This window comes from Chiloscyllium punctatum, chromosome 36 (assembly GCF_047496795.1).
Source record: "Chiloscyllium punctatum isolate Juve2018m chromosome 36, sChiPun1.3, whole genome shotgun sequence".
Classification (NCBI taxonomy): domain Eukaryota; kingdom Metazoa; phylum Chordata; class Chondrichthyes; order Orectolobiformes; family Hemiscylliidae; genus Chiloscyllium; species Chiloscyllium punctatum.
In genome coordinates, this window is record NC_092774.1 from 33525111 (window position 1) to 33547833 (window position 22723).

The window sequence follows — 22723 nt, forward strand, 5'->3', positions numbered from 1 at the left end:
CTTCTGCAAGGAATCCTGATGCTGGAGGTTTCGTGCGTATTTCGTTGATTTGTTTGTCGGGCTTGTTATTGAATATGAAGTGGATGGAAAGGCACAGTTCCACGAGCTTGACAGTGCTATCTTTGCTGATGAAGTTGATGCTGTGTTTGTGTCTTTGGTTCTTCGAGTAGTGTCTTCAGTTTTCTTTGGCCACGTTGATGTTAATGGATGTGAACAGGGCTGTTATGTCAAAGGACAACATTAATCCATCCTTTTCTATCTCAGTGTCTTTGGTGTTCAGGAATTCTTGGATGGAGTAAATGGAGTGGAGTGAATCTTCGACATATGTTTTAGCCTTCAGTAGAAGCCTTTGACTAGTCTGTATATTGCTGTTCCAAGTCGTGAGACTATGGTCTAAGGGGGGCTCCTCGTTTGACGGGGAGGAGAACAACAACAAAGTGCCATTACTTGATGTCACAGTAGAGCGAACAGTCAATGGGGAACTTCAAACTGGCATCTACAGAAAAACAACAGACCCAAACCAAGTACTTAACTGCAGAAGCAATCATCCCAACACCCACAAACGAAGCTGCATCAGGACATTATTTCAACGAGCCACTGCACACTGCAGCACCGAGAAACTACGAAGAGCACAAGAGAAATACGTATATAGTGTATTTAAGGAGAACGGGTCCCCAATAAACCCTCTCTGCCGATTTCTCATTGATGCTTCCAAGGTGACTCTCAAAAATTCGGTTTATCCCTCCATTCTTTCCTGTTTGTTTTTTGTGGGTTTTGAAAGCTTTCGCAATCCTCTGACTGAGTATTGGAGTTGGAAGGTTGTGTTGTGGTTGTACAGGACACTTTTTAGACCACTTTTGAAATATTGTGCACAATTCCAGTTTCCCTCCGATCAGACGGATATTGTGAAATTTGAAAGGGTTCTTAAGCACCAAAGGGTCCACAGAGATGAAGAGGTCCTTTTGCTGCCCTGAGTGTCGGAAGGCCTTCAGTGATTCCTCTGCCCTGCTGACGCACCAGTTGGTCCATACCGGGGAAGGATGTTCTCCAGCCCCAAGTGCGAGATGGCCTTCAGCAGTTCTTCCCACCTGCAGAGACACCAGTGGGTCCACACTGAGGAGAAGCCGTTCTTCTGCCCCGACTGCAGGAAGGGCTTTGCACTTTCCTCCGACCTGCTGCCCCATTGGTGGGTCCACATGGGGGAGAGGCCGTTCAGTTGCCTAAGTGCAGGAAGTCCTTCATCAATTCCTCAGCCCTGCTGATACACCAGTCCGTCCACACCGGGGAGATGCCATTCTCCTGCCCGAGTGTGGGAAGGGCTTTACCCGCTCCTCCACACTGCTGAAGCACCAGCTGGTCCACACGGGGGGATGGGGGTTGGAGAGGGGAGGCCTCTCTGTGGCCCGGAGTGCGGGAAATCCTTCAGCAATTCCTCCGCCCTGCTGAAGCACCAGTGTGTCCACACGGGGGAGAGGCCCTTCAGCTGGCCCGAGTGTGGGAAGAGGTTCATGTTTTCCTGCAACTTGCGGAAGCATCAGCGGGGGCACCAGCGCTCCCAGCAATCAGATCCCACCGGTAACGCTGCCTTTAGTCACCCCCCAGGACTGAACCTCCTGCCAGTTCTGACAGTGGGTGCACTGGGAGAGTAGGTAGGCTGTTTTAGTCTTCTGCTGGACGGCAATTGCCTGCCCCACCCCCCACAACTACAACCTCATGGTGGCTCAGGGTTAGCACTGCTGCCTCATGGCACCAGGAACTCGGAATACTTCCACCCTTGGGGTCTGTGTGCAATTTATGGAGGGTAGGAAAATGGATCTGAGTGTGTTACTCTTCGGAGAATCTGTGCAGATGTGTTGGGCTGAAGGACCTGTTTCCACACTGTCGGAGTTCAACCAACATATGAGCTTTGTTTTCATTGGAAACTGCTGCTCATTGAGCCAGGGACTGCACATTGCCAAATGAAATGATCCAGAGAAACGTAAGACCGCAAGACCATCGGAGCAGAAGTTAGGCCATTCGGCCCATCGAGTCTACTCAGCAATCCGTTAGTGACAAAAGTAGCGCAGATGAGATTAGCTACAGTGTGGAAACAGGCCATTTGTCCCAACAAGTCCACATAGACCCTCCGAAGAGTAACCCATCCAGACCCATTTCCCTCTGACGAATGTACCTAACTCTATGGGCAGTTAAGCATGACCAATCCACATGACCTGAACATCTTTGGACGATGGAAGAAAACAGGACCACCCAGAGAAAACCCACGCAGACACTGGGAGAATATGAAAACTCCTCACAGACAGCCACCCAAGGCTGGAATCAAACCTGGGTCCCTGGCACGGTGAGCCTGCAGTGGTAAACACTGAGCCACTACATATTGCAACCCGAAGTAGGCAAGCAGGAGGTTGGGAGAATGCAGCAAACCAGGCAGCACCAGGATGTGGAGTAGTCAGCGGTTTGGGTATTAACCCTTCTTCATGATTGAAACGTTGACTTCTCTGTGAGAAACGATTTACGGGAATGTTGCTGGGGGTTGGAGGGTTTGAGCTACAGGGAGAGGCTGAATAGGCTGGGACTGTTTTCACTGGACCATCAGAGGCAGAGGAGTGACCTAATAGAGGTTACAAAATCATGAGGGGCATGGACAGGTTAATAGACAAGCTATTTTCCCTGGGATGGGGGAGTCCAGAACTTGAGGGCAAGGGTGTAGGGTGAGATGCGAAATATATTAAAGGGACAGCTTCACAGGATTTGGGTCAGGTGTTGTCAAATGGGACTAGATTACTTTAGGATATCAGGTCAGCATGGACAAGTTGGACCAAAGGGTCTGTTTCCATGCTGTATGTGTCTCTGACTACGAGTCCTGATCTAAGTTTAAAATAGACTCCAAGTAACTTTGAATAGTTCAATCTTGTTGAGCTCACCTCCTGAAAAGTTTCAGATGAATCCCTCTGAGAGATACTGTTTAAACATGCTGAGTTGGACAAAGTATCCCATCAAGTTCAACACAAACCCAGAGTTGAAGAAGTCAGAAGTCAGAACACCAAGGGGACCAAAACTGATAATAATATTCCAGGTGCAGCATCATGAACGTCCTGTATAACTACAACATAACTATATCTATACTCAATTCCCGAACTGATGAAGGTTAGTGTACCTAAACCTTTCTTCATTGCATTGTGTATCGATGTAATCAGAGATATAGGACCTACTTTAAACTGAACCACAATCCTGCTTCTGGGTGCACAGTGACTAATAGGGAAGGCAGAAGGGAGAGTGGCCTTTAAATGGAGTATAAAAGTAGGGAGGTTATAGTGGAGGTTTTGATTGAAAGTGCAGTGAAGATTCAACCAGCTGACAGTGGATCTGAATCACATGTAGATCAGACCAGGTTCGGACAGCAGGAAACCAGATAAATTTTTACAACAAACCACAACGAGGTCATCATTAGACTCTTAATTCCGGATTTATATTGAATTCAGATTCCACCATCTGCCGTGGCAGGTTTTGAACACAAGTCCCTAAAACATTACCTGGGTGAATAGTCTGGTAACAATAAAGTCGGCCATCGCCTCCCCTGAACACATTGGCTTATTGTGTTCAGAGGTAACAAAGGAACAAGAGGGTTTAGCAACTGTTAAGTTGTTGATGTTACACAAGGGAACATCAGCACTCTCAGTAATGGCACATATTGAAGTCAGTGTCCTGGATCAGAGGTAAGGGCTCGGGAACCATAAGAAATAGGAACAGGAATATGCCATTCAGCCCGTTGAGCCTGCTTCTCCATTCAGTAGGATTCTGGGTGATCTGGCATTCCCCACAGTCACTTTCCTGCCCTTTTCCTGCAACTGTTCATCCCCTGACTCTTCACAAATCTATCCATCCTAGTTTTAAAGTGACATAAAGGCTGTCAACAGAGTTACTGGGGTGGGGGTGGGGGGGGGGGGGGGTACGGGGGCTCAGGTCGAACTTGGGGACTAAAACAATGGCTTCACACTTCACAACATTTAACTAAGGGAATGTTTATGGTTATCCAATGCTGGAAATTGGGCAGGCATTCAGGTAAAATTATTGGTAAATTATGAATGACAGAGGAGTCGGGAGAGAAGTGGTGTTCAGGTACAGTTGGATATCATTAGTATAGATGCCAACACCAGCAGCTACGGTAAAACAAATCAGAACGGAAGACGCTAAAAGCAGACCCTCCCAGAGGATAGAGTGATGCTGGAGAGGGTCAGTACTGTCATTAACTCTGGTCAAGGCTGTCCGCAGGTCGACGAGGGAATGTTCATCCCTGTCACAGTGACAAAGGATGTCAAATATCACCTTGATAAGAACTGTTTCAGGGGTGGAAACCAGACTCGAGGGCTTTAAACACAGAATTCTGGAAAAGATGGGAATGGCTAATTCAACAATGTTACATCCAAACTAACACTTCTTTTCGTGCGATAATACTAGAAGTGCTTTGGTTTTATGTTTGAAGATTCTCAGCAACACTGAGTAAGAAGCAACAAAATTAACACAAGAAATACTGCAATTGCTACAATGTGCCTGCTCCCAATAGGGGGCCATCGGTGTGAAATTAACTGTCTACAAGGGGCAATATTGGAAAGGAATTACCCAGTTCATAGCTATAAGAGGGGAGACACAAACTGCTTGATACAAACATATAATGGGCGGGAGTAGGCCACTCGGCACTTCGAGCCTGCTGCAGCATTCAATAAGATCATGGCTGATCTGAATTCAACCTCAACTCTACATTCCAACACATCCCCGACAATCTTTCATCCACTTGGTTATCAAGAACCTATCTACCTCTGCCTTAAAGATTTTGAATCCACTGCCTTTTGAATAAGACACACAACCCTCAGAAAGAAAAGAAATCATCCTCATTTTTGTGTTTCTACATTTAAAATATGACCATGTACTTTCAGATATTAAGATAGGGACACAAGCTGCATTCAAATAATACCTGTGGTTCAGTTTACTATGTCAAAGTGCTTCACATGAACATTATGAGAATTCCTTTAAAAATCACAAGACCGGAGCACAGATGAGACAGGTGACAAAATACTTGGTCAAAGGGACAAGTTTAGGGCAATCTTTTAAACAGGTTCAATTTCCCAAACATCAGAAGACAAAGACGTGAACAACAAACACAAAATAGCAACGAATGGGAAACAACAGTGTCGTCATAACGTCACAGGATGAGTAATCCAGGGAACATGAGTTCAAATCCCACCACAGCAAGAGGTGAGATGAGAATAATTCAAATCATCAATGGGGAACACAAAGTAAGTCTCAGTATGGTATCGATGGCACTGACGTCAATTGTCCTAAAAACCCATGTTCACCAATGTCCTTTCAAGAGGGAAACTGCCATCCCTGCATGGTCTGACTTACATGTGACTCCAGACCGACAGCAATGTGGTTGACTCTTAAACTGCCCTCTGAATTGGCACAAGCAAGACACCTTGCACTTAGGGATGGATAACAAATATCAACCGTGTGAAAGTGTCATAACAGAAATTGCTGGAGAAACTCAGCCAGTCTGGCAACACTGGTGGAGAGACAGAGAAAGAAACAAAGACAATATCCTGGCTTGAGTCCAGAACAGTTGTGAAGAAGGGTCACAGCACTTGAAATGCTAACTCTGCTTCTCTCTCCACATGTGCTGCCAGTCCTATTGAGTTTCTCCAGCATTTGACGCATTTTTGTGTTTCAGATCTCCATCATCTGCAGTTCTTCATTACACTGACTTAGGGAAGCTCAAATCCCATAAAAGGGTCGAGCAGAAGGGCTGGAATTACTCAGCAAGTCTGGCACCAGTTATGGAGATAAAAACAGTTCGTACTTCGGGTCATTGAATGATCTTACATCAGGGACAAACTTTTGGGGAAGCTGCAAGAGTAAAAGGCACTGGTGTAACTTCAACATCTGGGAGAACTCTCTCAGCCATGGAGGTCAGGCTGACTCAGCATTCTGTTCCTGCTCATTACCTGTTAAATTCTCCATTTGTTTTTCTTGTTATATTTCTACATGGTTGACACATTCCTATGTTTTAAAATGAAATTATAAACAGACAAGAATTTTCCATGTAAGTAATCATACATTAGAGGGTTTGGAACGTGAATGTAAACTTTTAAACAGAAAGTATTTATTCATGCATGGGGTGTGGGCATCGCTGGCAATGCCAGCATTTATACCCATCCTTAACCACCCTGTGGTTGGTTGGAAAAGTGCATGAAGTTGTCTGAGATTGTCTTGATCAGCACAGCAATCTCAAAGATGGGTGTGCTCAGGTCCAAGTACCCTCCACTCCCACAGCCAAGTCTGCATTCACTTCAATTATAGATGCCATCTAAACCTCCCAGGACAAGGACAGCATGGGATGACAATCAGAATAAAGCTTCCTCTACTCTTCAATTGCAAGTGAAGCTACCTCAACACTGTCCCCAACAAACACTGCCAAGACAGAGACTGCATTGGGTTAGATACAGAGTAAAACTTCCTCTACACTTCCCCATTCATACAGTCCCAGGACAATGACAGCAGAGGGTTAAATAAACAGTAGAGCTTCTTCCATTCTGACTGACACTTAGTACGTCCTACACTAACCCTCAAGGAAAATTGAGAACTGAAGTATTATCTGGTACTGAATTCACACATCCTAATGGGAATGACAGCAACAGAAAATCATGTAGTGAAACACAGATAAAACACACACAATGTACAACAAAACTAGACTGTTATTTGGATCAAAGACATAGTCCCTGCAGTGATCCGAATGTGAGCTGAACAAATTTCACACTTGAACAATATTCTCTGGGAATGCAATGTCCACCTCACTGCTGTCTATTCAGTTCTTCTGCTCTCGTTCAGGGCTGAGTTGCGGCTGACCACATTGTGGCGTGGAGGTCAAGAGGTTGGACAGTTAAGGTCAACTTGGATTGAGGGCATCCTTTGTCATGCCAGTGAGGTCGAGGGTCGCTCATTTACTCAACTTATAATCGGGGACAAGGGGATGTCAGGCTGGGCTTGCATCAGTTTGAGTTTAGAAGAAACAGATGACCCAATGGAGCTGTATAACATCTGGAGAGGACTTAATGCAAATGTAATGTCAACTCAATTCTAGCCAGAGACTAGTCTCTCACTTTAGATAGGAGAGTTTTGTTTTCCCTCAAGTGTTCCCGAGTCTTTGAAATTCACTTCTTTAGAGAGCAGCATGTGGTGGTGGCACGGTGGTGAGCACTGCTGCCTCACGGCATCAGTGACCTGGATTTGATCCCACCCTCGGGCCGACTGTCTGTGTGGAGTTTGCACATTCTCCACTTGTGTCTGCGTTGGCTTCCTGTGGTGCTCTGGCCTCCTCCCACGGTCCAAAGGACATGCAGTTGATGGTAGACTGACCATGGGAGATGCAGGGTTACAGGGATAGGGTAACGAACTGGGTCTGGGTGGGACGGTCAGTCAATGTTGACTCGATGGGCTGAATGGCCTACTTGCACGCAATTGGCCTATAATAATCAATACTATGCACTTGGTTTATGGTTATCGACATCAAATTACATGAGTGGTTTTGGTTATTTCATCTCTTATTATCGTATTCAACCAACTACAGCATCTAGAAACTTGCTTAATTACAATATCCAAGATCTGCCGAGTACTGTTTCTTTTTGTCACGAACATTATCTTGAACTCTAACGTGTGACCTCCTCATTGCTGTCAAAGTTCTTTATTTGTCTATACATTGTCATGTTTTTACTTTGTCGAATGTCTTCCTGACATTTGCAGTTAAGACCCTATATTCTGCCCTCGTCAACATTTTCCCTTACAATTCTCTACTAAGGATTTCACGAAAAACCTCAGAGTGTGGTGAGACTGCAGAACTCACTACCATAGTGAATACTTGGTTTGGAAGACACGACAACTAAGGGTAAGGAATCCAATACAAATGACTGTCACTGACTCCAGATTCACAACACAGTGAAATTTAAACATGCAATATCCCTCAATTTCTCAACTGTCCCAAACGAGACTTGGTGAAGAACAGATCTTGCACATCAACATTATAATTTAAACAAAAACGAATAATTATAAATACGGCAAATTTTCTAGGGCAAAGTTAAAGAAGATAATCTAATTAATAGCAATGATTTAATCAAGTCCCCCACCATCTCAGAGACAGAGACTTAAGTGCCAAATTTAAAAAAAAAAATTTTTTAAACATACCAATTCAAGCAAACAGTTTCCAACAATGGATTGCCAAGCCTTTGTGTAATCTTTGGACTATTACTGTTTCACAGACACGTAACTGTAAATCTAATTTAAAAGTCACTGCTGAATGTGAATAGACACCCCAGTATTCAGCTGTTTCTTACAGGCTGGGACTCATTCCCAGAAAGAGACAACAATTCTTTTACAGGACAGTAGAATCTGGAGAGAACAGCTCCTGGTCTCAACGAGCAGCAGTGCCCAATGGAAGCAAAGTTGCAGGGGTGGGGGAGCACGACGGCATAAAACAAAAAAAAACCGACCGACTCTCCCACTATAAGCACTGTCAGAATGTGCAGGGGTTCAGTCCTCTCAGTGACCCACAGCAGCTTCACCAGCAGAATCAGATTGTTGGGAGCACTGGTGCGCCCGCTGGTGCTTCTGCAAGGTGCAGAATGATGAGAACCTCCGCTTCCACTCGGGGCAGGTGAACGGCCTCTCCCCGGTATGGCCCCACCTGTGCATCAGCAGGTGTGAGGAATTGCTGAAGGCCTTCCCGCACTCTGGACAGGTGAAAGGCCTCTCCCCCGTATGGACCCGAAGGTGGGATGCCTGGGTAAAGCCCTTCCCACACTTCAGGCAGGAGAACGGGCTCTCCCCGGTGTGGACCCGCTGGTGCCTCAGCAGGGCAGAGGTATCTTTGAAGGCCTTCCCGCACTTGGAACAGCTGAAGGGCTTCTCTAATATGTGGACCCAGCGGTGGGTCAGTCGGACGGAGGAATAGCTGAAGGCCTTCCCGCATTCGGGGCAGGAGAATGACCACTCGCCTGTGTGGACCCCCTGGTGCCTCTGCAGTGCATGGGAATTGCTGAAGGTCTTCCCGCACTCAGAGCAGGAGGACAGTCTCACCCCGGTGTGACGGCGCCCATGAGTCTCCAGGTCAGATGGGAAACGGATGCCTTTCCCACAGTCGCCATATTTTCATGGTTTCTCCACGGGACGGGATTCCTTGGGTTTCTCCATGACCGAAGCTTCAGCTGCACACAAACGCATGTACAGCACCTTCCCGCCGTGAATTACTTTTCCCAAATGTATAACTTTTACTGGCTCCACAGTCAGAGTGCTGCAATAGTCGGGTCTCTCATCCAGTCTCACTGATGCTGAAAACGGACTGAAAGAGGAACCAAAAAGCTTGTTTCCTTCTCACAGAATCATAGTCGAAAATTGTTATCGTCCCGATGGATTCAGTGACTGCCAGACATTGACGTGAAATTGAGGACTGCAAATGCTGGAGTCAGAGTCAAAGCACAGCAGATCAGGCAGCATCTGAGGAGCAGCAGAGTCAATGTTTCAGGCAAAGCTCTTCATCTATTGATATTGAAACGTCCGTCTTCAGATCTTCAAATAATCTGTCAAAAGAGATTACAAAAGACATTACTGTCAGTCCAGGTTAGAAATTCCAAACAAGCAATTCTACTTTCTGCAGAATATTCTTTTCTATTTCCACAAAATTGAAAGCCCCATCGCACTCCCTTTCATCCCTCTATTCTCACTCCGCTCAAACTAATTCACCCGACGGTACTGATTCAGGATCTTACAGAGACCGAAAAGTGAAAACATCAAGACAGACACCTCTGAATTTTGGATACCTCCACCTGAAAGTTAGTATCTTTCACGACATCTAGGAGTGAGTAAGTCTGATTTTGTGAAGCAAAAAAAAGTGTTAATTCAGGATGAACCTTCAATGCAGCTTCTTGAGAGACAACCAGACACGAAATGGTTAACATCTGGGGAGGTGGAAGTGGGGGGATGGAGGAAATGAGATATCAAGGCATTGACACCGACACCAGACAGAAACTGAACACATAGGCAGGGCAAACATTACGGGCAAGCCAGAGTCATAGAGATACACAGCACAGAAACAGGTCCTTCAGGCCAAATCATTCGTGCCGACCACATAGCCTAAATTAATCTCGTCGCATTTACCAGCACTTGGCCCATATCCCTCTGAACTCTTCCTATTCATATACCCGTCCAGATGCCTTTTAAATGTTATAATTGGACCTACATCCACCACTTCCTCGGGCAGATCATTCCTTACACTTGCCTCCCTCACCTCAAACATATTATCCTCCTGTTCTGGACTTCTCCCATCCCAGGGAAATGACCTTGTCTATTTACCCTATCCATGCCTCTCATGATTCAATAAACGTCTGTAAGATCACCCCTCAGCCTCTGGTATACCGGGGAAAACAGCTTAAGCAATGCACTGCGTTTCCTTTTAGCTTCACACTCACAGAACCTTACTCCCGTGTAAAACATTGTTTCCCTCCCCCACACTGTCCATGGAAAAAGCCAAGGCTGCTGAGACTCTGGAGTTGGGGGAATGCCACGTAGAATTCCTGCAATGTGGAAACACGCCATTCAGCCCAACAAGTCCACACCGACCATCCAAAGAGTAACTCATGTGGACACATTCCCCTATCCCATTCCACTACACTTACTGCACACTATGGGCCCATCTAGGATGGCCACTTCTCCCGAAACTGAACACCTTTAGATTTTGGGCGGAAACCAGAGCACCCGGGTGAAACCCAGCAGACACGGCAGGGAAAATGTGCAAACTCCACACAGAGAGTCGCCCCAAGGCTGGAATCGAAAGTGGATCCCTGGTGCTGTAAGGCAGCAGTGCGAACCACTGATCCATCGTGCGGCCCATGTGTGCAGAAAGAGGTGGGGGCTGGGAACTTTGTTAATTGTACCACACAGTGGATTGTTGAGTAAGGTTAAATCTCACGGGCTCCAGGGAGAGCTAACCAACTGGGCACAAAATTTAGAAGCGCGTTGTTGGAGATGCTGGAATCCTTCCTGAAAACAACAAATGCTGGAGATCACAGTGGGTCAGGCAGCGCTGTGCTACTCTATGACTGGACAGTGTGGACGTGGAGATGATGTTTCCACGAGGAGAAGGGTTGAGGATGCCAAGTCATTGAGGGCATTTAAGACAGAGATAGGTTCTTGATTAATAAGGGGTCAAGGGTTATGAGGAGAGGGCAGCAGAATGGGATAGAGAAACACATCAGCCATGATCGACTGGTCGAGCAGACTCGATGGGCCAAATGGCCTCATCCTACACCTGTGTATTGTGGTCTTAAAGCTCGGCAGATAACTTAAGGGGTTCTCACAAACTATTTCAGAATCCTGAAGAGGAGTTGTTGGACTCGAAACTTTAACTCTGCTTTCTCTTCACAGATGCTTCCAGTCCAGCTGAGTTTTTCCAGTGTTTTCAGTTTTTGTTTCAGATTTCCAGCATCCACCGTTCTTTGTCTTATTTATCAAATTCATTTCTTGCCGTTCCCAAGTGTCTGGAACTTCATCTCCCTGATCTACAAATTGTTCACTTACCCTAGAAATGACCACTACCTCCTTATCAAAGTAGATCCCTTTGTTGCAAAATGATTGTTCAATTCCGTGACCAAAATTGTTGCATTCGTAATTACTTACACCAGGGACTCACAATATCTCAGGCCAGAACACAGCTAGATTGTTTCAGACAGTACGTTTATGTGATTTGATACAATTCCCTATTCCCGACTTTACCAGCGTGTTGCAGGGAATGGCGGGTTTGAGTTAAGAAGAATCTGGGACATTTTTCCAATGGAGCCGAGGAAGTTGACAGTTAACCTTATAGAGATTTTTAAAATCAGAAGGGGTATAGATAAGGTGTCATTCCCAGGAGGCTCAGAATATTTTATTGCTCCAGAAGGTGTAAAAGGGGGTTAAAGCTTCAACAGAAATCGAGCAGAGCTGAGAACAGACAACATTTAACTCTGTGGGAACAGGGAGATTAGAGGACAGAGAATTCAGGACCTGAAATCCGAGCTGACACCACACTACCATGCTATCAGTGCTTTGATTAGCAGTGTCCACCCTCTATCTTTACTGAGCTCCTAACTCGACTTGAATGCCGCGTCTCCCCTCGATATTCCGGATCCAATCCTTGTCATTCTGAAGCCATATCTCTGTAAGGAGTCTCCGATCATAATTATTCTGTACAATGTGTGCAGTCAATTAAATCGCTTTTGTTACAATGCAGCACACATTCATATACTGAGCTTGTCGTCTTATTTTTTGTGATGGTTAGAATCCAGTTTTGATTGCTAGTACATTTATTCTTCTTGTCCCTTTCTATCATTCTCTGGTGTTTGGTTTCCACATCACTACATTGCTCACTGGCCTTGATTTGGATTGGCTATGCTAAATTGCCCAGTGTTTAGGGATGTGCAGGTTAGGTGGGTTGGCCATGGGAAAGGCAGGGTTATCGTTTCAAAGTAATAGAAGGAGTAGGCCATTTGGCCCATCGACCCTGCTCCGCCATTCATTAAAATCATGGCGGATCGATCAATCGTCTCAGCTCCTCCTAGTTGCATTATCCCAACTTCCCTGAGTTCCCTTACCTCGCAAAAAACCCATCCAACAGTGTCTTAATGAAGCTGCCTCTACTGCTTCCTTGAGCACAGAATTCCATTAATTTACCATTAACCACATTGGTCCTGCCCTGAGTTGCCTCATCAAAATGCAACAGCTCATATTTGTCTAAATTAAACTCCATCCACAATTCTTGGCCCATCGGCTCATCTGATCAATTATAATTTATATTAAACTTTCTTTCCTACCTTATTCCCTAAAAGCTGAAAATCTCCATCCCAAACTCTCGCCCTCTGTTCTTACTTTGTTGAATCTAATCACGGATGTCCTCAATCTGAAGGGTTTGGTTCATGCTGATTAACAGGCCCACATTCAAGTGGGATCTAACTGAACCGTACAGAACATTGAACGGCCTGGACAGAGTGGATATTGGGAAGATGTTTTCATTGGGAGGAGAGACTAATACCCATGGGCATAGCCTGAGCATAAAGGGAGAATGGAGATTAGGAGCAATTTCTTTAGCCAGAGAGTGGTGAATCTATGGAATTCATTGTCACAGAAAACTGTGGAGGCTAGGTCACTGAGTATGTTGAACATTGAGATAGAGATGTACAGCACAGAAACAGACTGTTTGGTCCAACTTGTCCATGCCGACCAACTATCCCAACCCAATCTAGTCCCACCTGAGAGCACACGGCCCCATATCCCTCCAAATCATTCCTAATCATACACCTACCCAAATGCATTTTAAATGTTGCAATCGTACTAGCCTTCACCACTTCCTCTGGCAGATCATTCAATAAACGTACCATCCTCTGCGTGAAAAAGTTGCCCCTTTGGTCTCTTTGTATCTTTCCCCTCTAACACGAAACCCATGCCCTCTCGGTCTGGACTCACCCACCCCAGGAAAAGACTTTGTCTATTAATCCTATCCATGCCCCTCATGATTTTATACCTGTACAGTTACAACGTTTAAAAGATATTTGGATAAGTACATGAATACGAAACTTTCGAAGGTTTATGGGCCAAACACTGGTAGGTGTGCTGAGTTTAGTTTGAGAACATACTCAGCACGGGCTAGTTGGATGAAGGGTCTGTTCAGTGCTGTCAGACTCTGTGAATGACCTGTACTGGTCGTAAAACCATTTTCTTACCTCCCTCGATAATCATCCACTTCTTTGTTGTTCAAAACTCAGATGCACTTAGCCTTACTACAGCGAGACTTCGCAGAACTAGGAAGAAGGCTAAAAAGCAGGACGTCCAAGGTGGTTATCTCCAGTTTGCTTCCGGTTCCTCGGGCTAGTGTGGCCAGAAACCGGGAGATAATGGACTTGAACGTGTGGTTGGGGAACTGGTGCAGGAAGCAAGGTTTCAAGTTCTTGGATCACTGGGGTATATTTTATGGTAACCATAAATTCTACAAGAGAGATGGCTTGCACCTTAATACAACAGGGATCGGCATTCTGGCAGGCAGGTTTTCTGCTGCAACACCGCTACATTTAAACTAAGTAGCGGGGGGGAGGGGACAAGCTGGATGTTTAAAAAGGAAATTGAAGGGGTAGGTAGAACAAGAGAAGTCAAGAAAGACAACTGTATCAAGGAGGCAGAAAACTGGAAAAGGCATCATGCTGTAAAGTTGAGTGAAATAAGGGTTGAGGGGAAGGGTGAGAGCAGTAACAAATTAAAAATTCTATATATGAATGCACGAAGCATTAGACACAAGGTGGATGAGCTTGAGGCTCTTTTGGAAATTGGCAGATACGATATTGTGGGGATAACTGAGACGTGGCTTCATGGGGACAGGGCCTGGGAAATGAATATTCAAGGCTACACGTGTTATCGTAAGGATAGACTGACGGGCAGAGGGGGTGGGGTGGCCTTGTTGGTAAGGGAGGATATTGAGTCCCTTGCGCGGGCGGACCTAGAGTCAGGGGATGTAGAGTCAGTGTGGATAGAGCTTCGAAACACTAAGGGTAAAAAGACCCTCATGGGAGTCATCTACAGGCCCCCAAACAGTAGTCTGGATGTTGGAGGTAAGTTGAATCAGGAGCTGAAATTGGCTTGTCGCAAAGATGTTACTACAGTTGTTATGGGGGATTTTAACATGCAGGTAGACTGGGTGAATCAGGATGGTATCGGGCCTCAAGAAAGAGACTTTGTGGAGTGCCTCAGAGATGGATTTTTAGAGCAGCTGGTGCTGGAGCCGACCAGGGATAAGGCGATTCTGGATCTGGTATTGTGTAACGAACCAGAATTGGTCAGTGACCTCGAAGTGAAGGAGCCATTGGGAAGTAGTGATCATAATACAATAAGCTTCAATCTGCAATTTGAGAGGGAGTGGGTACAATCTGAAGTGACAATATTTCAGTTGAATAAAGGGAAATATGGAGCTATGAGGGAGCAACTGGCCAAAGTTCGATGGTTTAATACCTTAACAGGGAAGACCGTGGAGGAACAATGGCGGATATTTCTGTGTATAATGCAGAAGATGCAGGATCAGTTCATTCCTAAAAGGAAGAAAGATCCCAGGAGGAGACATGGGCGGCCGTGGCTGACAAGGGAAGTAAAGAAACATATAAGGTTAAAAGAGAAAAAGTATAACTTAGCGAAGATAAGCGGGAAAACGGAGGACTGGGAAGCTTTTAAAGAACAACAGAGGATTAGTAAGAAGGAAATACGCAGAGAAAAAATGAGGTACGAAGGTAAACTGGCCAAGAATATAAAGGAGGATAGTAAAAGCTTTTTTAGGTATGTCCAAGGCAAAAAAATGGTTAGGACAAAAATTGGGCCCTTGAAGACAGAAGCAGGGGAATATATTACTGGGAACGAAGAAATGGCAGAGGAATTAAATGGGTACTTCAGATCTGTGTTCACTGGGGAAGACACAAGCAATCTCCCTGAGGTAACAGTGGCTGAAGGACCTGAACTTAAGGGAATTTCTATTTGCCAGGATTTGGTGTTGGAGAGACTGTTAGGTCTGAAGGTTGATAAGTCTCCGGGACCTGATGGCCTGCATCCCAGGGTACTGAAGGAGGTGGCTCGGGAAATCGTGGATGCGCTGGTGATTATTTTCCAGAGTTCAATAGAATCGGGGTTGGTTCCTGAGGATTGGAGGGCGGCTAATGTTGTGCCACTTTTTAAGAAGGGTGGGCGGGAGAAAGCAGGAAATTATAGACCAGTTAGTCTGACCTCAGTGGTGGGAAAGATGCTGGAGTCTATTATAAAGGATGAAATTACGGCACATCTGGATAATAGTAACAGGATAGGACAGATTCAGCATGGATTTATGAAGGGGAAATCATGCTTAACTAATCTTCTTGAATTTTTTGAGGATGTAACTCGGAAGATGGACGAGGGAGATCCAGTGGATGTAGTGTACCTGGACTTTCAGAAAGCTTTTGATAAAGTCCCACACAAGAGGTTAGTGAGTAAAATTAGGGCGCACGGGATTGGGGGCAAAGTACTAGATTGGATAGAGAATTGGTTGGCTAATAGGAAACAAAGGGTAGTGATTAACGGCTCCATTTCGAAATGGCAGGCAGTGACCAGTGGGGTACCGCAGGGATCCGTGCTGGGACCGCAGCTTTTTACAATATATGTAAATGATATAGAAGATGGTATCAGCAATAACATTAGCAAATTTGCTGATGACACAAAGCTAGGTGGTAGGGTGAAATGTGATGAGGATGTTAGGGGATTACAGGGTGACCTGGACAAGTTAGGTGAGTGGGCAGATGCATGGCAGATGCAGTTTAATGTGGATAAATGTCTGGTTATCCACTTTGGTGGCAAGAACAGGAAGGCAGATTACTACCTCAATGGTATCAAATTAGGTAAAGGGGCTGTTCAGAGAGATCTGGGTGTTCTTGTCCACCAGTCAATGAAGGCAAGCATGCAGGTACAACAGGTCGTGAAGAAGGCTAATAGCATGCTGGCCTTCATAACAAGAGGGATTGAGTATAGAAGCAAAGAGGTGCTTCTGCAGCTGTACAGGGCCCTGGTGAGACCACACCTGGAGTACTGTGTACAGTTCTGGTCTCCAAATTTGAGGAAAGACATTCTGGCTATTGAGGGAGTGCAGCGTAGGTTCACGAGGTCAATTCCTGGAATGGCAGGATTGCCTTACACGGAAAGACTGAAGCGACTGGGCTTGTATACCCTTGAGTTTAGAAGACTGAGAGGGGATCCGATTGAAACGTATAGGCTTATGAAAGGACTGGACACTCTGGCAGGAGGGAACATATTTCCGTTGAAGGGGGAGTGCCGAACCAGAGGACACAACTTAAAAATACGGGGTAGACCATTTAGGACAGAGATGAGGAGAAACTACTTCACCCAGAGAGTGGTGGCTGTGTGGAATGCTCTGCCCCAGAGGGCAGTGGAGGCCCAGTCTCTGGATTCTTTTAAGAAAGAATTGGATAGAGCTCTTAAAGATAGTGGAGTCAAGGGGTATGGAGATAAGGCTGGAACAGGATACTGATTAGGAATGATCAGCCATGATCATTATGAATGGCGGTGCAGGCTCGAAGGGCAGAATGGCCTACTCCTGCATCTATTGTCTATTGTCTATTGTTCAATGACCCCACTTCTAAACTCAATTCCTCTTCGTAATATATCACTTGCCTCGCTCATTGCCTGCTGCATCTGCCCGACAACTGGCATTGACTGGTGTGGAGGGACTCTGAGACCCCTTAGTACATCCATACATCATTCCTGATGAAGGGCTTGTGCCCGAAACGTTCCCTGTCCTGCTCCTCAGATGCTGCCTGACCTGTTGTGCTTTTCCAGCGCCACATTTTTCGACTTTCACCTCCAGTCCTCACTTTCTCCACATTTCAATATGTCACCATTTCAACAATGCACTGCTTTTTTTTAAACAGCAAAGGCTCTAACTTCACATTGCAGCACTGCACTTGCCATGTGTTTGCCAATTGAGACACAGACCTGGACCAACTTCGGGAAGAGGCAAAACACTGAGTTCTGAACAAAAACCGTAGCACACTCAAAACGTCGGCTCTGTTTACCTTTCCACTGATGCTACTCTACCCGTTGGCTTTCTGCAGTATTCGCTGTGTTTGTTCTACACAAATGCTGCTTTCCATTAAAGAACTGTAATCCCTGTCCTCTGGTAACTGACCCTAGTCAGTGGCAATAGGTTCTTCTGATCATTAAGGTAAAAACAATGACTGCAGATGCTGAAAACCAAATACTGGATTAGTGGTGCTGGAAGAGCACAGCAGTTCAGGCAGCATCCAACGAGCAGCGAAATCGACGTTTCGGGCAAAAGCCCTTCATCAGGAATAAAGGCAGTGAGCCTGAAGCATGGAGAGATAAGCTAGAGGAGGGTGGGGGTGGGGAGAGAGTAGCATAGAGTACAATGGGTGAGTGGGGGAGGAGATGAAGGTGACAGGTCAAGAAGGAGAGGGTGGAGTGGATAGGTGGAAAAGAAGACAGGCAGGTCAGACAAGTCAAGGAGACAGTAACTGAGCTGGAAGTTTGAAACTAGGCAAATGTGGCTATGGTACCGAGTTTGTTTCACAACATGGTTGAAGAGCTTCAGAGCAGAGGAAATGACCTGGGAGTTGCAGTGGGAGAGGGACTCCCTGAGATTCTTGTAGAGAGAGGAGGAAAACTTCTTCAAGGCAGGCATCCTTGCAAGAGGATTCGCAGTTGGGGTAAAATCAACATGGTAAAAACAATGACTGCAGATGCTGAAAACCAAATACTGGATTAGTGGTGCTGGAAGAGCACAGCAGTTCAGGCAGCATCCAACGAGCAGCGAAAACACCACGTCTTCTCCCATCATTGACAAGAACCCCTGGAAATCCCCAGTTAACCATCTTTGCTCCAAAGAGAACATTCCCAAAATTGGGAATGTCTCCACAAAATGGAAATTGCTCATCCCTGGACATGATGCAAATTTTACAATGGGGAAGAGGTTTTGGCAAAATATTGTCAGTTAGCAGGTGGAAAAATGTTCAGGAAGTAAAACACAAATCCTAGTCTCCAGCTTTGTGAATCTTTAGAAACTCTTTGGGAAGTGGAATTAGAGGAGAATGAAGGATGAACTGTCCGACTGAGCAGAGACAGTCCAGACACCGTCCCTTTGTTTAAGAGGCTGATTGACTCTGATATTCTCGGGACATGAACTGACCCGAGACATTGAAGGAATTCTCTGCACATCAGGAATTCAAACCCCTTCTCGGCTCGGGGCCAATGAGGAAATTCGGGTAGAGGCAAAACACTGAAAGGCTCGGAGGGCGACGGTCCCAGTGTAGGAGAGCTCGTTCCTCGTGACATGGATGTGCCTGCAGATGGTGGGATCAGGCTGTTCCCATGTCTCCATACTGAATGTCCAAGGCTTTATTATGGAAAAGTAACACTGATAGAAGACAATGGCAATTTTGGGCGGGGCGGGTTGAATTATGAATTGAATAGTAGCGTCCTCAAAGACACTGTGCGGCTGGAACTCCGACCTGTCTCTGTGGCGCAATTGGTCAGCGCGTTCGGCTGTTAACCGAAAGGTTGGTGGTTCGAAACCACCCAGGGACGGAGTGCTTCTTATTCTCGCTCGTACCGCTTTCTTGGCTGCGAAAGTGCACGTTTTTAATGGTGTCAGGAAAATGTTTCCCAAACGGAAATCTTTTCCACTGAGGAAGCACAAAGAGGTTTCTGAATTGATTGAATTTCTAACGTGAAGGACTGCGGGTGCTGAGAATGCGAGACAGAAAGCGAAACTGCTGGAAAAACTCAGCAGGTTTGGCTGAACCTGGATGAGGGAAAAAAGAATTCTGAAATGTTGTCTCTGATTCTCTTTTCACGGATGCTGCCTGACCTGCTGAATTGCTCCTGCAATTTCTGTTCTTGTTTTCAACTGACCGTCCATTTCATCTTTTGGGATGAAACATCCAGACTCGCCATTTGCAGATATTTAACCCTTTTGAAACCTGTGAAGTGATTGGATTCAAACAAACTCTGCAATGATTCACTCTTTCGCAGCTCCACAGGCAGAGAGACCTGGGAAATGAAGCTGTCAGTGTGGTTCTGTATTGATGGGCCGAGTGGTGAATGCGATGGACATGAAATCCATTGCGGTTTCCCCACGCAGGTGTGAACCCTGCCGACTACAGTTGAGAACTGTCGTCAAAAAGAAAGAGAGATTGCTCCACGGTTTTTTAAAAATGCAAATCAGTGGAGCGGTTGAAGTATTTCAATCACATTGGGACTGGTCGGGAATCTGTAGCCCACTGCATGTCAGGGTGGAACAAGCAGATACCCACAGAGCTGCTTTTGAGGCGATGAGCCAAGTATTTGGAAATGAGACTCGAACAGTGAGGGGCGTGAAGTCATGATCGGAATGAAGCAGGCACCTGAGGACAAAGGTGTTTTATTTGCCAGTGAAAGATACTGCTTCACAAAGTTGAGCCTGTGGAAGGGAATCAGTGACGGTGATTATCTTTGGTTGTTCACATTGTGAATGTTCCCATTGCTGCGCATGTCCGTGTTAACGTCAGAACTCTGCAGCATGGTGGCGTCAGGAACGCACAGTGCCAAGACGCAATGGATGACGCTTCTGACTCCACCTACCTGTTTGAAATGCAGCTCACAGCTTCTTCACACACCCCAATTAATCTTTCTCATTGTGCTGAAGCCGGCATACGGTTTGAATTCCCGATCTGCAGGAACAAGACTCCTTTCACTGTCTCGCGTCAGTCAGTGTCCCTGAGAACATCAGAGTCAAGTCACAGCGCTGTCAGAGGAGGGGAAGCTGAAATAGCCCCTCACGCTGCTCACCGGCACATTGCTCTTTCCCCAACACACCGCCCCAACCACTGCGGCTCTTGGGAGTGGAAAGCGAACAAACACCAAAACCCAGTCTCAGCTTTGTAAATCTTCAGGAAATAAGAAAACGGTACATCCCTTCGGATCTTCCATCCTGGGCTGACAGCGTTGATTTTAAATGGCTGTCCAGTCAGTGCTGATTCGTTTTGGCTGAAAAAATCTTCCTTCTCTCATCCCAGCGTTTCTTGCCACAGAGAACTGTGTGGCAGAGTTCATGTATATATTTCCTTGTATGGTATTTTGTAAATTACATTCGTTTGCTGGTTGTTTGTATCGGGTATTTCAGGTTCATTAGCCGCTGTTTCAGTCTGTTGGTAGGTTTGTGGGCTGCCATGATGCTGAGAGGGTTGAGTTGTCTGGACATCATTTCCCAGATGTCTTTAATGTAAAGTAATGTGGCTAGGGCCTCTGCAGACGTTGTGTCTGCTTGTGTAAGTTTGTTGATGTGTAATTGGCACACTGAGTTTATTGGGTAGGCAAAAGTGAGGACTGCAGATGCTGTAAACCAGAGTTTAGATCAGAGTGGTGCTGGAAAAGCACAGCAGGTCAGATAGCTTCCGAGGAGCAGGAAAATCGACGTTTCGGGCAAAAGCCCTTCATCAGGAATAAAGGCATGACGCCTCCAGGGTAGAAAGATAAATTGGAGGGTGCTGGGCCGAAGGTATCAAATAGTACAGTAGGTGAATGGCGGAGGGGACGGAAGTGACAGGTCAGAGAGGAGGGTGGAGCGGGTCGGTGGGAAGAGAGATTGGCGGGTCGGACAGGTCATGAGGACAGCGCTGAGTTGGAAGGTTGGAACTGAGGTCAGGTGGGAGGAGGGGAAATGAGGAAACTGGCGAAGTCCGCATTGATGGCCTGTGGTTGAATTTATCTGAGGCGGAAGGTAAGACGTTCATCCTCCAGGCATCGGGTGGGGAGGGAGCGGCGATGGAGGAGGCCCAGGACCTGCATGTCCTCGGCAGACTGGGAGGGGGTTTGAAATGTTGTTCCAGAGGGCGATGGGGTTGATTGGTGCGGGTGTCCTGAAGGTGTTCCTTCAAGCGCTGTGACTTGACTCTGCGAGGAGTCTCTAGTCTCCCCAATGTAGATGAGACCGCATCGGGAGCAATTGATACAAGAAATGACATTGATGGATGCACAGGTGAAAGCCTTCGAACAACCGTGGCCCGGATTCGATTTCCGGGCAGGGAAGAAATTTTCAGTAGAGCTGTCAGCGTCTTGGCGCATCTCCCTGGTGGTCTAGTGGTTAGGATTCAGCGCTCTCACCGCTGCGGCCCGGGTTCGATTCCCGCTCAGGGAAGCAATTTTCAGGGCGTTGCAAGGTTGCCCGGTCTTCTTAAATGAGCCGCACAGTGATTTATTGATCTTCGGAATTCCTGGGTGCTGCAGTGTGTAGTGGCTCGTTGAAATATTGACCTGCTTCAGTTTTGTTTTTATGTGTAGGGATGATTACTTCTGTAGTTAAGTTCTTGGTTCGCGTGCGTTGTTTTCCTGTAGACGCTGTTTTGAATTTACCATTGACTGTTCGCTCTACTGTGACATCTAGAAATGGCACTTTGTTGTTGTTCGCCTCTTTTGTGAATTTTATGCCAGTAAGGAGATTGTTGATGGTGTTGTAGGTTTCCTTTAATTTGTTTTATTTTCTGATGACAAAAGTGTCATCGCTGTAGCGGACTCAAAGTTTGGGTTGGATTGTCGAAAGGGCTGTTTGTTCGAGTCTCTGCATTATTGCTTCTGCTAGGAATCCTGATACTGGTGGTTTCATGGATGTTTCGTTGATTTGTTTGTAGGGCATGTTACTGAATATGAAGTGGGTGGTAAGGCACAGTTCCACGAGGTTGACAGTGCTATGTTTGCTGATGAAGTTGGTGCTGTGTTTGTGTCTTTGCTTGTTCGAGTAGTGTCTTCAGTTTTCTTTGGCCACGCAGATGTTAATAGATTGAACAGGGCTGTTATGTCAAAGGACATCATTATTACATCCTCTTCAATCTTAGTGTCTTTGGTTTTCAGGAATTCTTGGATGGAGGAAATGGAGTGGTGTGAATCTTCGACTTGATGTTTTAGTCTTCAGTGGAGGCCTTTGACGAGTCTGTATATTGGTGTACCAAGTGGTGAGACTTTGGGCCTGAGGGGGGCTCCTGGTTTGAAGGGGAGGAGAACATCAACACAGTGCCATTTCTAGATGTCACATTAGAGCGAACAGTCAATGGGGAACTTCAAACAAGCGTCGACAGAAAAACAA

The 22723-nt window shown here is 46.0% G+C and overlaps 2 non-coding genes across 2 annotated transcripts; both read left to right on the forward strand.

Annotated features, from left to right (window-relative positions):
• The first annotated feature begins 19117 nt into the window (after positions 1–19117).
• Positions 19118–19191, forward strand: trnan-guu (transfer RNA asparagine (anticodon GUU)). Its single transcript has one exon. It is a non-coding gene; the product is annotated as a tRNA-Asn (tRNA).
• Positions 19192–21709: 2518 nt separating this feature from the next.
• trnae-cuc (transfer RNA glutamic acid (anticodon CUC)) lies at positions 21710–21781 on the forward strand. Its single transcript has one exon. It is a non-coding gene; the product is annotated as a tRNA-Glu (tRNA).
• The last annotated feature ends 942 nt before the right edge of the window (positions 21782–22723 follow it).